General features: G+C 42.7%; 1 protein-coding gene across 2 annotated transcripts in view; it reads left to right on the top strand.

The window, feature by feature from the left end:
* TMEM131L (transmembrane 131 like) overlaps window positions 1–16,154 on the top strand; it is a 153,940-nt gene that overhangs the window by 83,262 nt on the left and 54,524 nt on the right. The window lies entirely within an intron of this gene.

The raw sequence follows: 16,154 nt of genomic DNA on the forward strand, positions 1-16,154 counted from the left end.
TAAGTTTCTTAGTTCCCTTTAAATTACCTGTTTCCTTGGGGTATATTTTATAAAGAAAGACTGTAGTTAAAGTCTGTGAGCCTTTTTATAGAGCTTGTTAAATCTTGCCAGCTTGCTTTTTAGGAAGATAGAGCCTGCTCCATGGTCCAGTAATGATATCCCTCCAGGAATGTCTTACTGTTTTGTTCTCTCCCTGTGTCCAGTCCTGCCTGTGTGTGGCTTAGTGGAAAGAATTACTTTTGATGTTTTAGAAGGTACATAATGATACCCTCACATTCTTTTAATTCACACCCCATTAATAGCGTAAAGGTTTGGCCATTTCTCCCCTTTTTGATTATCCCTGTTTCCTTGTAACTCTGCATAACTTTGAAAATGGAAAAAAACTCTTGAGTCAATATATTATGAAGCTTACCTACCCTTTTTTTTTAAAAAAGATTAAAACATAGTTGACTTACTGTATTATATTTTAGGCTTAGGTGTACAACATCGTGATTCAGTGTTGATACGCCGACAGTGTGACCGCCACAATAGGTCTAGTATCCACTGTCATCATACAAAGTTATCATGATATTATTGACTACCCTTCTTTTCTGTTTACTGAATAAAGAACGTTATTTAGGGTGTTGTGTTAGTCACAGCAGTACCTGGGCTTTCCTTCACTCAGCAGGCTTTCTGCGCCTCTGCGTTTCTGTCTCCATGGAGCCTACCTTCCAGTGGGCGAGACAACGAATTCACCTGTAACCTGAAATCTGGGAACTGTGTCACCACATAAATAATTATTAAGCATTTTTAATATTCTTTTTATTTTTATAAAGTTGAATGGTAGCCCCTCCTGCAAGGATTTGAAAGAAGATTTTTTACTTTACAAATTTGAGTTTGGTTTAAATCCTAAGACCAGTGGAGCCGTATTATAAGGCTTTAAGCTGGAGACTGATGTGATCTGACCTGCGCTTTTGAAAGGGCTTGAACGGGCTAGAGCAAGTGTAACTCGCGTATGCCTACAGCATCGTTTTTTCCCTGTGCACATTTTTAGCCTTATCTCAGCGCTGTCCTTCAGCAAAGGGGTCAGCTGAGAAGGTCCAGGTTTCTGTGGTGGCTGAGATGGGGAGCTTTGAGAGCCAGATACCATATTCGTGGTGACACAAGTGTGTTCAGATTACTTTAGTGAATGGGGGGTTAGTTTAAGGATGTGTGGAATTAAGGGTGCATAGAGAGGTCTCATAGTGAGACCTTGATATGACGAGAGTGGGCATGCTGTCCACGCTCCCTGGCAGATCCTGTCTGTTGGCCGTGATGCCCACTGCCCTCTTCCATATCCATGCCGTCACCTTCTCTTGGACCACTGCCCCTGGCCCCGGAACTCGTCTGCCAGCATGTACTTTGGCCCTTTCTAGTTTTTTTGTTGTTGTTTTTTTCCCTTCAGAAATACAACTTGGATCTCATTAGTCACCGGCTTCACACCTTTGCTCTCCTCTAGGTCTTGGGTTTACACCCTAAGCCTCCCATCCTTACAGGAGGATGTCGTTGTAAGGCCGCCCACGGTTTGGCCGCTGCCTCCTCAGTCCCGTGGGCCGCCACGCTTGCTCTCTGTTACACTCACACCGGCCTTCCTCTGCCATGTTCACCCCTGCCGCAGGTCCTTTGTGTCTGCGTTTTTCTCAAGCCCACCCCCGACCCCCTCCGCTTTTCTCCAAATTAACCCTTATTTATTTCATTCTTCCTTTAGCAGCTCAGCTTCTTCCAGGAATCTGGTCATCTCTTTCCATTAACCCTTTGAGTAGTGAGTTTTTTTCATGAGCACTGACCCCCAGAAGTGAGTTTTTTGTTTTTTTTAAAAATGAAATTAGTTCCAGTTATAGTCTTATTAACTTAAAATCATGTTTGTTTGATAATCAATTTATGTAAACAAGAAGAACATTTTTTTTGCCTTTTTTAAATGTTGTCTTACACATTTTTAAAGTAAATTAATTGTACTCTGGATGGTCAGGAGGCACGAGGACGTGCATGAACGTTCGTACTACTCAAAGGGTTAAGTAAAATCACACATCCTATAGTGTGGTTACTTAGCCACTCTTGCCTGCACTGTGTGGAGTTTCAGGCCCAGGAGCGCAGGGGCTGTGTGGTTGGCCCTCTGCTGTGTTCCCCGCCTAGCGCAGGGCCTGCAGTCAGAGGTGCCCAGGGAACACGGGCTGAGTGAGTCCTGGCCTCGGTGGGGACGTTAACTAAGCACGTGTGAAGTATCTAACATGGAGCCTGACCCAAAATCACAGCCTAACTTAATTAATTTATTTATGTTTACTTTCAGTTTTAGTTTACTTTCAGTGTTACTTTGTGTTAGTTTCAGGGGTGCAAAATAGTGGTTAGACAGCCATAACTTTTGAAAATGTTCTTCCCAATATTTCTAGTACCCACCTGGCACCATGCATATAGTTCTTACAATATTATTGACTCTGTTCCCTATGTTGTATTTACATCCCCAAGGCTATTCTGTAACTACTAATTTGTACTGCTTAATCCCTTCAGCTTTTTCCCCTGGCCTCCAAACCTCCTCCCCTCGGGCTACTATCAATCTGTTTATGAGTCTGTTTCAACTAAGTCAAAGAGAATAACTCTGAGAAGGGCATTATTTGATATTTTGTCTTTCTTTTCTAAAAGTGCTATTTAGGAAAAGTGGTCAAACAAAATAAGTTTATTTTATTGGGCCTTATTTCTCTGAAGAGGAGAGAACAGCATTAATATCCCTAATGTTATCTGGACCGTGATTGGTTCTGCTCTCAGAAATGAATCTTAAGCTTAAGATCCCAGTTTGTGTTTCTGTTGACACAAGACATTTATCCATCTCAGGAAATAAACTAGGATGCGAGCAAATAATTTTCTCATTTCTTTTGTAGTATGGGTTCTCTTTGGTCCTTTTTGTTTGTGTCTGTTGCCCGTTTGTGTCTGAGTTTAGCATTTTTCCTGCTCTGTTGAGTTGGATTAAGTGGCTCACTCTCTTCTGCTGAAATCAGGAGTGTTTGTGTGGTTCGTCGTCTAAGTCCCTGCTGGCCCGGAGCTCCAGAGCAGCGCCCGAGTCAGTGGACAAGGGGCACGCATGTTGGTCCCTCTGCGACATGTATGTGTCTCCTCTTGGGAAGAAAGTAGGGAACCATGAAGAATTGAGGCTGCATTTTTCTTTGTAAACCTTTCCATTTGGTCATTTTTAAAAATCCTTGGTCTTGACCTTGAGGAAGTGAGAATTCCTGGCAGACGAGACATCACAGTGGGTCTAAGCGAGAAACGGAGGTCCCGTGGCTCCTGTTGTAGCCTGTCATCAGCCTGCAGCGGGATCAACCTCCCACCCAGGCGTCTCTGCTCTGGTCCCCAGGTCACTCTGCTGTTGGCGACGGCTGCTTAAACAGAAGTATTCATTGTTTCCCTGGTCACTGTGCCAGGTGGGCCCCCTGTGTGTGCAGGGTCAAGTCTCAGCGCCTTTGCTTGACATGCCCAGGGCTCACCAGCAGGCTCCAGCTTCTTCTCCTGAGACCTCACACTGTTGCTGGAATGTGGCGTCCCTGTTTTACATTCTGACTCACCTTGACGCGCTTTTACCCAAGTTGAACTCTAATAATCCTTCTAATTCTGTCCTTCGAGACCCAGTTCGGGCACCACTTCCTCTGAAGCCTCTCCGGGTTCCCAGGCGAGTCTGTGCTCTGGTCCCCATGACTCGTGCTTTTCAAATCCCTGCTTTAACAGTTACTGTCCCATATGGTCCCCCTCCCCTGCTCTTCCGCAAGGCTCTCTAGGACAGGGACCGGTTCTTTTCCATTTTTGTAATCTTAGCATCAACTCAGGGTTTAATACACTGAGGGCCCCTGGAGTTTTTAATAGCTAGGTGAGTCAGTGGGCATCTGAGTTGACATCCCCAAATAGCAGCTCTGCCCTTTGTAACGTCTAAGTTTGCATCACTTCACCTTTTCGCCACATCAACCGGTTTGACCTTCACCAGATTTACTGCCAGGCCAGGTGCTGTCATTCTTATTTTAGAAATTGTAGAATGGGCTTAGTGTTTAAGTTACTTGGCAGAGCGGGAGAGCAGAGCCAGGATGGGAAGTCCCAGCTCACTGTGCTTTCAATTTTTACCCATATATATAGCAAGCGTCCTAAGGATTTTCATTCCTTTGGACTTAGTAATTCTTGTTGCAGGAAAGATAAATGCAAATAAAATGGATTTTTTGCCAGCATTTTCTAAAGGCTCAATAGTAGTAAAAAAGATTTGATAAATTTGAGTATATCAACGTAATAGAATCTTAAGTAGTTCTTCCTAGTTATAATTATGATGCTTACATAGAAATCTCTGGCAAGTGATTAGTAGAGTACAAGCTAGACTATATAACCGTAACTATAAATATAATATATGGTGGGATATAATATGTAAATGCAGTTGTATTAGGCTCATGAAAAAGCAAGAGATTTTATTTTTTCACAGTTTCTTCCGTGCTGTTTTGGATCTAAGCCACTGAGATTAGGGGAGTGTCTCAGTGATTTCTTTGGGCAATACAGAATATTTGAAATTGACGCTGTCTCAGAATCTGGCATATAGGGTCCTTACAGTGATAAGCTTGTCTCTGAGAGTTCAAAGAACTTATATTATTGTTATTGGAATCATTGTAAAATAACAGTTATTGTTAAAAATGGAATTATAAGGCAACATGAGAAAACTAGTAAAGGTGTGTGTGTATGGGTGTGTGTGTTCCAAAATTGTATCATATTTAATTGTCTAAACGAGTATGATTGTAAGAAATTATAATGTAGTTCCAAGAAAATGGGGAAATCAGATAAGTGAAAAATTAGAAATATACCCCAAGAGCACAACACACTCAGCAAAGAACCAGGATGATTATATTTTTTTGTCATCTCCTTTGAGTATATTTTCTGAGTGTGTGTATGATGAGGGGTTCCCTCCCCCACAGTGGTGTCATGTCACTGGATTGTATAAAGGGCTGGTTATTTCTGGGTATTCTGTGTGATATCTAATACATTTCAGACCAGGAGTTCCTAACCTTTAAGACTGGCACAGCCTTTGCTTTGGGAGTGGTGAGGTCAGGCGCAGCGCCCGCCCGCCCAGGACAGGTGTTGGGCGAGGACTACAGTCCTGGGCCTGTGTGGAGCCCGCCGCTGGAGTGGGTGTCCCAGGATGGGCACCCCAGGGTGCTTTCCAGCTCCTCGCCTCAGCCTCCGGAGGACTGATTTTTGTCAATGAAATGTGGCTGTCTGGAAGGGAAGCTATAAAATCAGGATAGGGAGGAGAATGCTTTTTTCCATCAGTTTCATGGGGGAGGAATGGAAAGACTTGGATTTCTCACCAACAATAAGTTGCAGAAGTCAGCTCTGGGGTTCTGAGCTGGAAAGTAGAGAAGAGGGAACCGCTCAAGGCCTCTGTGGTGGCCATGTTTTCCTGATGGTCTTGCATAATACGTGACATGAAATAAAACAGAATTTCTGGGTGGAATAGCTGAGAATCTCTACAAGTCTGTGTGTTGTCATAATGTCTTTAATACCATGTCTTTGTATGATAAAAGTTGTTTACTCTTTCTTACCTAAAAAATGATAGACTGTCAAACTCTGGAAAGTTATGACTGTATATTAGGTAAAATATATGCCGTTACCTAATTTTGCCCTACTACCTACCTCTGAGTATAGTTTTTAATTTTAATTTAATTTAATTTTTTCCCAAGTGAGAGGAGGGGAGATAGAGAGACAGACTCCCGCTTGTACCATGACCGGGATCCACCCAGCAGCCCCCATCCAGAGCTGATGCTCTGCCTATCTAGGGCCATGCTCATAAGCAAGCTATTTTTAGCGCCTGAGGCAGAGGCTCCACAGGACCATCCTCAGCACCTGGGGCCAATCCACTTGAACCAATTGAGCCATGGCTACGGAGGAGAATAAAGAGTGAAAGAGAGAAGGGGGAGGGGGAGGAGTGGAGAAGTAGACGGTCACTTCTCCTGTGTGCCCTGACCAGGAATTGAACCCGGGACATCCACATGCTGGGCCAACCCTCTCCCACTGAGCCAACCAGCCAGGGCTGAGTAGAGTTTTTTAAAAGCAAGGAAATTGCCTGAATCTTCTTTTTATCAGCACCACAGATGGGAGTGATACAATGAAACAGGAGCTTGGAAAGAGGGGAGATAGAGGGTTGGTAAGCAGAGGAAGGAGGAATGCTTACCCCTAGAAAGATGCCAAGAGGTGTGGGTTTGAGTGTTTCTCTTCTCTCCTCTGTATTTTACAGGCCAGTGGAGTCTCCTGGCTACTGGAGCACAGTTTTCTGGTCCCTCTTTAAACTTACAGTTTGCTTTCCCTCTCTCTCTCTCTCTCTCTCTCTCTCTCTCTCTCTCTCTCGCCTCCCAGGAGAAGCGACCCTCTTCTTACTTAAAAACTCTGAGTGATCCCTCTCTTAGCAAAAAGAATTTGGAAAAGCTTTTGTTTCCATGTGTGTGTACTAAGACCATAAGCTCAAGAGCAGGAATCATGTTTTAATCAATGTTTGTTTTCTTATTACCTAGTACAGAGTCTGACTGTATTGCCATGTAGTACGTAAATTATTGATAATTGAATAAATGATCTTTAAAAGGAAGAAATTATAATCTTAACTATTTATGAAGCTTTAAGACATGACTCTTTTCCACTGTCTTTCAAACAATGATTGTATTAGACTATTCTAGAAACTTGTGTTAGAAGAGTTGTAGATGCCCAATAATTAGTACCTTTCTTCCTGTAGCCAAGTTCTAAGCTAATAGCTTTAGAACAGGGGTCCCCAAACTTTTTACACAGGGGGCCAGTTCACTGTCCCTCAGACCGTTGGAGGGCCACCACATACAGTGCTCCTCTCACTGACCACCAATGAAAGAGGTACCCCTTTCGTTAGTGCGGTGGGGGGCGGATAAATGGCCTTGGGGGGGCCGCAGTTTGGGGATGCCTGCTAGAAGAATCAGGAGTTAGAGAACTAAAACACCACCTTTATATTACTGATAAGCTACATGCATCTGTATTAGCTGGGGTAAGAAAGAGAGCCAAAGTGGCTAAATCCCTATTTCCTAGGTACACCATGGGGTGGCCCCTGGAAGGGAAGTTTGAATCAAGGACAGATACTCTTACCCGGAGTGTGGAGTAAAGGAGAAAAGAAACCAGCCCCTCCTGTAGCTCCCCCCTCGCCACCCCTGCCTACAGCACAGGGTCAATTTCTGTTGCGCACTAACCGATAACCCCCTCTACCTTGAGGGGAGAGGAAGACTTGAGACGAGGTCAGGAGTACAGTGGTCCCTCGTCTATCACGAGAGTTAAGTTCCAGAACCCCCCGTGATAGGCTAAAATCCACGAAGTAGCGACCTTATATTTATTTTATTATTTATATATATTTTAAAGCTTTATAAACCCTCCCCCGCACTCTTATAAACCTTTCCCACACTTAATTTGCCACAAAAATTATTAAAATAGTAAATATATAAAAATACCTATCTACCGCAAAATCCTGCAATATAGTGAAAAATCTGTGATACAAAATTAGATACATACAATTTAAAAATCCGCAATACAGTGAGACTGCGATATGGCGAGGGAAGACTGTATTTAGGGGAAGAGTATCCTTTCTTTGTGACATTTCTCAGTTTTATACTGCTGACCCACTGGGCTCACCCCTTTGTAAGCCTGTGAGCCTCTCTTCTCTGACAAGGAGATCATCAGATTTCCAGAGCCTGTCCCATTTCCCAGGGTACATACCCCTGTTTCTTTGTTGATTCCCCTCAGACTGCTGGGGTACACTGTTGAGTTTCCCCCTAGAAAGCTCGGAGATGGAGTATAATAATTCATTAATAATCTACTCTAAAGTCACACAATAACCAATGTTGAAAATTCATGTTCTCATCTGTTTCCCATTCCAAATTCTTTTCAAGTATGATATCCAATACAGCTTATCAAGGCTTTTGCAGTGGGATCAAATAACAGTTAAAATGCTCCACTAAAAACACCAGCCTTCCCTGACTGGGTAGTTCAGTTGATTAGAGTGTTGTCCCTACACACCAAGGTTGCGGGTTTGATCCCTGGTCACAGCACATACAAGAATCAACCAGTGAGTGCATAAGTAAGTGGAACAACAAATTGATGTTTCTCTTTCTCTCTAAAATCAATCAAAAAAGATAACAAAACACCAGCAATATGAAGATGCCCCATCAGAGACATGCACAATGTATTGATTTAAATAGGAAAGTGAATTCTTTTATTCTTTTTATTTAAAAAATTAAATTTAGCAGGGTGACAATGATCAACAAGAGTACATATATTTCAGGTAAACACCTCCACATCATTTGAACTGTTGATTATGTTGTATACTCATCACCCAAAGTCAAATCATTTTCCATCACTTTATAATTGTGCCTCCTTACACCCTTCCCCCAACCCCTTCCACCCACATCCCCTCCCCTTGGTAACCACTACCCTCTTATCTATGTCCATGAATCTCAGTTTTGTGTCCTATGTATGTGTGAAATCATACAGTTTTTAGCTTTTTCTGATTTACTTACTTCACTCAGTATGTAATGTTCTCAGGGTCCATTCATATTGTTTTTATGGCTGAGTAGTATTCCATTGTATATATGTACACATCTTTTTTTATCCAATCCTCTATCAAGGGACACTTTGGTTGTTTCCATGTCTTGGCCACTGTGAACAATGCTGTGATGCCATGGGGTGCATGTGTCTTTATGTACCAATGTTTTTAAGTTTTGGGGGTATATACCCAGTAGAAGGATTGCTGGGTCATATGGTAGTTCTATTCTTAATTTTTTGAGGAACTGCCATACTTTGTTCTGTAATGGTTGTGCTAATTTACATTCCCACAAGCAGTGAATGAGGGTTCCTTTTTCTCCAGTCTCTCCAACACTTGTTATTACCTGTCTTGTTGATAATAGCCAATTAAACAGATGTGAGATGGTATCTTGTTGTAGTTTTGATTTCCATTTCTCAAATAGCTAGTGAAGGTGACCATTTTTTCATATATCTTTGGCCATTAGTATTTCTTCTTGGGAGAAGTGTCTGTTCATGTCCTCTTTAATTGGATTGCTTGCTTGTTTGAATTTGAGCTTTGTGAGTTCTTTATATATTTTGGATATTAACCCCTTATCGGAGCTGTTGTTTTCAAATATCTCCCATTTAGTTGGCAGTCTATTTGTTTTGTTGTCAGTTTCTTTTGCTGTGAAGAAGCTTTTTGGTTTGAAATATTTTTGCCTTTACTTCCCTTGCCTTTGGGGTCAAATTCATAAATTATTCTCTATGGCCAAGGTCCATGAGTTTAGTGCCGATGTTTTCTTTTATGTAATTTATTGTTTTGGAACTTATATTTAGGCCTTTGATCCATTTTGAATTAATTTTTGTTAGGGGGACAAACCGTAGTCAAGTTTCATTCTTTTGCATGTGGCTTTCCAATTTTCCCAGCACCATTTATTGAAAAGGCTTTCTTTTCTCCATTGTGTGTTTTTGGCTCCATTGTCGAAGATGATTTGCCCATATATATGTGGGGTTTTTTCTGGGCTCTTGATTCTGGTCCATTGGTCTGTGTGTCTGTTTTTCTGCCAATACCATGCTGTTTTGATTATTGTGGCTCTGTAGTATAATTTGTATTGGTTTATTGTTTCTAATAGTCTTTCTGTGGAGTCTTTGGGATTTTCTCTATACAGGATCATGTCATCTGCAAAAAGCGAAACCTTTAGTTCTTTTTTGATATGAATGCCTTTTATTTCTTGTCTGATGGCTCTGGCTAAAACTTTCAGCACTATGTTGAATAGGAAAGGAGAGAGTGGGCAGCCTTGTCTTGTTCCTGATTTTAGAGGAAAAGCTTTCAATTTTTCACCATTTAGTATGATATTAGCTGATGGTTTGTATATGGCCTTTATTATGTTGAGGTGTTTTCCTTCTATACCCATTTTATTGAGTGTTTTAAATATAAATGGATGTTGTAGCTTATTAAATGCCTTCTCTGCATCTACTGATAGGATCATATGATTTTTTTCTTTGTTTTGTTGATGTGGTATATTATGTTAATTGATTTGCATATGTTGAACCATTCTTGTGCTCCTGGAATGAATCCCATTTGATTGTGATGTATTACTTTTTAATGTGTTGTTGTGTAGTCAGTTTGCTAGTATTTTGTTTAGGATTTTTGCATCTGTATTCATTAGAGTGTTGGTTTGTAGTTTTCTTTTTTTTGTATTGTCTTTGCCAGTTTGTGGTATGAGAGTTATGTTGGACTCATAAAATGTGTTAAGAAGTATTGTTTCTTCTTTAATTTTTTGGAAGATTTTGAGAAGAAGTATGAACCTCTTTGTGGATTTTAAAATTTAGAGATTCAGTGCTTTGGCAAGACATGAAAGTTCAGGGCCGTAGTCTTAATATCAAATTAGCTTTGGCTCTGATTTAACATTCAAAAAATTTGAAGTCCTCCCCAATTCCTCATTCATTCATTCATTCATTCATTCATATCTTAGCCAGAGAAGGTCTTCGTGCCTGTGTGAAGCTGGGGCAACCTCAGCAGCAACAGCCTGGGCTTGCTCTTGCTAGAATGTGCGTGGCTTCCTCAGGGTTTCAGAAGTTATAGTAGTTCAATCCTGAGTCTGTCTTGAGCCTCACTTGAGTATAGAATCTTAACAAGACACACAGGTATGTCAGGTTGTCAACCTGACATCCACCCAATTTGGAAAACATGCCTCCCCAAGATACTAATTCGATGCAAAAATTGTTCCCAGGACTTCTGTTTGCCAAAGAGAGGGATGGAGGACAGACAGAGAACATCACCTTGGTTTCAGCTTCAATTCATGCCAGTTGTTCTGAGTCCAAGAGCTTGGTGTCTGAACTTGATGGAGAGAGATTGCTTGTCAAGAAGCTAAATCGGGATCTTTGGGGGTTAGGGAGGAGCCACCTGTGCACATTCTGTCCTGTTTCAGGAAGCAGCACCCGCGCTGCTCTGCTCTTCCCTGGGCTTGCACTAGGCGGTGGCGGCAGGCTAGTCACTAGGTCTGTCTGTCTTCTCCTTTCGGCTCGGAGCCCTTGTTTCTGGCTGATTGGCGTGCCCACTGGTGTTGACCTCTGTTTAGGGATGGACGATGAGATCTGCACACTGCGGTTTCCTTTGCCTCTTACTGCGGATTCCCTGAGGCTTCTGGAACCTACTATGAAGGGAAGGCTTTTTTTTCACCCCACGTATTTCACCCCTTATTTCACACGAAGCGTTGTTCTCAGCAGATTCCCGAGGGGAGCTGCTCCTATACATTGGCAGCTCAGGGCCTAGTGGGTGTAGACTTGGCCGTGAGTCCCTCCCTGCCCCTCCAGGTGTTCGGAGCCTCTTTCTCTGCAGTCCCGGGCGGGCGGCGCTTCCTGGAAGTGCTTCTCCTTAGTGTCCCTCTTCCTTTCGGGAGGCTCAGTTGAGTTTCTCGCTGTTTAACCCGCTTCTCTTGTTGGGCTCTTCTTTCCCTAACACTAGTAATCTGCTCCTGGTTGCTGGCATTGGTGCATTCCTTTTTTTACTTTGCCCTTTACTTTTTGGTCTAGGTATCTCTAGTTTTTTTCCTCTAGCTGTTTCTCTAGATGTTTTCTTGTGAGTTCTCCCAAAGCAAGAGCAGTGAGATCAATCAGTTCTGTGTCGGCTGAAAGTGTCTATTGTTTAAATAAATCTTCTCTTCCCTGCATTGCAACGTTGTACCTAGGAGATCTCTCCCATTAAACCAGCATCTGAATCAAGCTGGGGGGGGCAGTCTGTCTAGTCCTGCTGGGTTCCCCTTTAATGGGTTTTCTCTGTGCTGTGCTTTCTCTGAGATGGAGTCTAATTCCATGAACATCAAACACATTCCCTCAGGGCTCAGGCCTGGGTATTCACCTAAAATGCTCTGAACTGTCTGCTCTGATCTCCCCTTTACAGCCCCTGTAGCTCTTAGGTGACCCTTGGTCTCGGTCTTTGAAGGGGCGGGCTCTCAGTTGCTCTTACCTGGGTTCTGTACCTGGCATTAGAAGTGTTCTCCATTGTTCCTAGAAATGAATCCTGGTTCCTCTTGGGGGAGCAGTGTCAGTCTGCTGAGATCTTGCTTGTCTTCCATATTCTTTTCTTTTTTGAAAAAAAATTTTAAAGTGCCAACAAGCACAAAAATATATCTTCCTCATGTCAGTGAGCCCCTAAGCTGACTCACCTCTCTTTTCATGTCCGCTGAACTGCGCCTTCAAGATCTCCTGTTCTATTTCGGCTTGTCTAGTTATCGCCTAAAATGTCAGCTTTTTTCCAAAGGGCAGTGTCCCTTCCTCCTGCGCCCTCAGCTGCCTTCCTCTCTTTGCTTTTTGTTCCGCTTGTCCTGGTAGGAAGACGGACGTGTTTGTCTCTAACCTTGTCGCACTTCTTTGATTTCCGGAGTGAACCTCATCGTTCCAAGGACGGACCTTAGTGGTTGGTTGTCTCCTTTGTCCGTGCAGTAATAAATTGTCACTTGACTTCTCTGACTTACCCAGAGTGACAGCATATCCCCTTAATAAGAATACCCGGACTGCTCTTTTAGGTTTATAAAATCTGTCACTTCTCTGTGGCTCTATCACCTTGGGTCTTGAAAACCTAAAATGGCAGTCAGCATTTAGATGGTTAATAAATCTAGCGCTAGTAAATTGGGAAGGAACTTTAGCATCAGCAGATGAATCTCTTGAATTTTAGCTGCCCCCTCTCACAGTTCTGACTGGGCAATGACGACAGTGCATAAAAAAGGAGCAGAGCCCGGAGCAGCCAGTCTACTGCCTGCCAGGAGGTGGACCCAGTCGTTTCTTCAAGACCTGGACACAAAAGCAGCGGATAGTATTCTGGAAGCTCTATTTTGAGAAGAGTCCGGACTGGGTGTTTCTTTTTCTTTTTCTTTTCCCTTTTCCTATCTCCCTTTTCCTTTTTTATTCTTGTGGTAAAATATACACACTACACATTTACTATTTTAACTTTTTTCAATGTCCCGGTCAGTGGCATTAAGTACATTCACATGGTTGTGCAACCATCACCACCATCCATCCCAGAACCTTTTCCTCATTCCAGACTGAAACTGTGTCCCCTTTAAACACCAACTCCCCAGTCCCACCTCCTCTCAGCCCCTGGTGATCATTATTCCTTTTTTCTGTCTCCATGAATCTGACTGCTCTAGGTCTCCTCGTAGAAGTGGAATCACACAATATATGAGCGTTCGTCATTGGCTTATTTCACTGAACAGAATGTCTTCAGGGTTCACTCGTGCGGTAGCCTGCGTCAGAATTTCCTTCCCTTTTAAGACTGAATAATAGACCATTGTATGTATATACCGGGTGTTGTTTATTCATTCACCCATCGATGGATTTGGGGTGGTTTCTACCTTTTGACTATTATATGATGCTGTAAATATGGGTGTACAAGTATCTGTCTGAACGCCTGTCACTTTTGTGTAGTTCTACATTTAATTTTTTGAGGAGCCACCACGCTGATTTCTACCACAACAGCCTTTCTTCCGTAGCCTCATCCCTTGCCGCGGCCATGGCTGGTTAGGTAAAAGCTGAGCCACCCTTCGGCTCAAGGTCAAGCTGCGGCAGCCTGCGTCTTAGCGCCTGAGCCTTTGCCCGGCCTGGGCCCTGTCCAGGGGCTGAGCCAGGCCTGCAGGGCCCACTTGCCATGTGCTAAGGCCCAGCAGCATCCAACTGTATAAAAATAGCTGCTAGCCCTTGGACGGAACCACCATGTGCTGCATGACCTACCAAGGTGAAAATCCCAGGAGGCTCTCCGAAAAGTGCCAGCCTGGTTATCGCAGTGAAAAGCCAGGCACCCGAGTGCAGAGGCCAGGGTGTTGCCCAGTACGGGCCACTGCCACTTGGTCTGGCCTGATGTCTCAGTGTCCAAGTGCTAAGTTGTTCTCTAAATTGCTTTTTATCTTTCAGGGTTAGTGGCACATTCAGGGGGGTGGGAAGTGGTGTGCAACAAATGTCACGCCTCTCTCTTCTTGGGTTCTGAACCAATGGTGAAGTAAGACAGAAAGAATTAAGTGATTAAGGGGAAAAAAAAATGCCTCTTCTTAGAAACCAAAGGTGTGGGGAAGGAGAGTTTTCCCTCTAACAAATTTGATGTGGGCAAAATGCTTCCCAGAAGCATTTGAATTGTTTGTTGTGGAATTTTGCTAATTCAATGCATTACTGGTGAATGAACAAGTAAAAGCCATAATGCTCCCTTATGAGGGCCTAGTGCGTGCCCTGTGATCGGCATGTGTATCTCATTGAATGTTTTGCATGTGGCTGTGAGGTCGTTAATTCTGTTTTATTGAAGAGGAAGCTGGATCTTGGAAAGCTTAGGCGTATCCCCAAGGTCTTTACGTCTGGGTTTCATCCTGAATCTGTGTTGAACACAGTCACGGGCCACACTGCCTCTTCTCAAAAGATGCTATACACATGCTTTACCCTCTCTTCCCTTCAAACAAAGCACTCGTTTCAGCCAGTTCCTAGGGTTTTACAAATATTTTAGTGAGTGGGTCTGGCAACATTGGTAAATTTTATTTCAGCAGTTAAATATCTGAGGACTAGAAAGGTGAGTGGTGGTAGTGGTGAGGGTTGAAACGCAGTTGCTGTTCAGCATCAGGTTAAAGCAACCAAACAGTGCTTGCTGTTAGCTCAGCTGAGTCTGTCTGTGACGCAGGAAATACTAAATTAGGAGTTTGGTTATAGAGCGTGAGTGTTGTGTGGAAGGGACCCAAGAACGTGCGCATTTTATACCAAATCATTTGCTGTATAGACTGTATTGTACCTAGTACTCTGTGGGTGGGCTGCTGGCTGGGGTGGTCACATGGCTTCTATGAAAACTGTGTTCCTGTTGATACACACATTGGCATAAAGGATTTACCAGGATAAGGACCTCTAAAATTTAGCATTCAAAATTGTGAAAGTGGAGAAAAATGTCTGAGGAAAAGAGAATCTAAGACTGGGACTTACCTAAGTAATTCTTTTTGTATTTCACAAGTTACATTCCTTAATAGAAAGGTTTTCGTGTATGGTCATTACTGGGCTCCTCATAAATTGTTCACTTTGTCTGGATTAATATGTTACAGGCTCTCATCAAGTTTTGCTAAGATATGGTTTACCCTTGTTAATAAAAGTCATATAAATTGTCTATAATTTTTCCCTTATTTAATTGTACACAGTCCCCTCAAATCACACTCTGCCCCTGGCCCAGTCCACAAAGACCAATTTCTTAGCAAATAAAGGAAGGTGATATTTTTTTCTCGTTATAGCCAATTACCTAGACCAGGGGTAGTCAACCTTTTTATACCTACCTCCCACTTTTGTATCTCTGTTAGTAGTAAAATTTTCTAACTACCCACTGGTTCCACAGTAATGGTGATTTATAAAGTAACTTTACTTTATAAAATTTATAAAGCAGAGTTACAGCAAGTTAAAGCATATAATAATAATTACTTACCAAGTACTTTATGTCAGATTTTCGCTAAGTTTGGCAGAATAAATCTTGATAAAACAACTTACTATAGTTGAATCTCTCTTTTTATTTATACTTTGGTTGCTCCGCTACCACCCACCATGAAAGCTGGAACGCCCACTAGTGGGCGATAGGGACCAGGTGGACTACCACTGACCTAGACTCATTCTTCTTCACCACAAAACCTAGGGAATACAAATGTTCCATGTTGAAGAATTTTTAGGCTTTTAAGTACCTAGGAGGAATAGACTTGGTCTGTTCTGACTTACCTGGAAAAAACACTGACTCATGTTAAAAGACGTGCCATTGTTTTGTTTTTCCACTAACGTAGGACCCTTTGACAAGTCATTTATCCCCTCCAACCCACATTTCCCGCCATCTTCCAAAAGGGGATAATACCATCTACTTTGTGTGAAAACTACTAAGGAATGATTTTTTTCTTTTAGCTCTGAGATTTTTGAACTCGTTTCTTCAGGTAGTGTGGGAGGTTTCAAAAGTAGAGAAATGGGTTTGGTTCGTGTTTCTTTTTATAACCTGCTCAGGCACACCCCTGGGTAAGGAGTGTCCTGTCATAGCACACGTGCTCCGTTAGGGTCCTGTCGGGGCATCTGTATCCCCTGCCTGTGTGGTCACCCCACTTGTCTCACATTTTGGTTATAGTTTG

This window comes from Saccopteryx leptura, chromosome 1, assembly GCF_036850995.1.
Source record: "Saccopteryx leptura isolate mSacLep1 chromosome 1, mSacLep1_pri_phased_curated, whole genome shotgun sequence".
In the NCBI taxonomy this organism is placed as follows: Eukaryota; Metazoa; Chordata; class Mammalia; order Chiroptera; family Emballonuridae; genus Saccopteryx; species Saccopteryx leptura.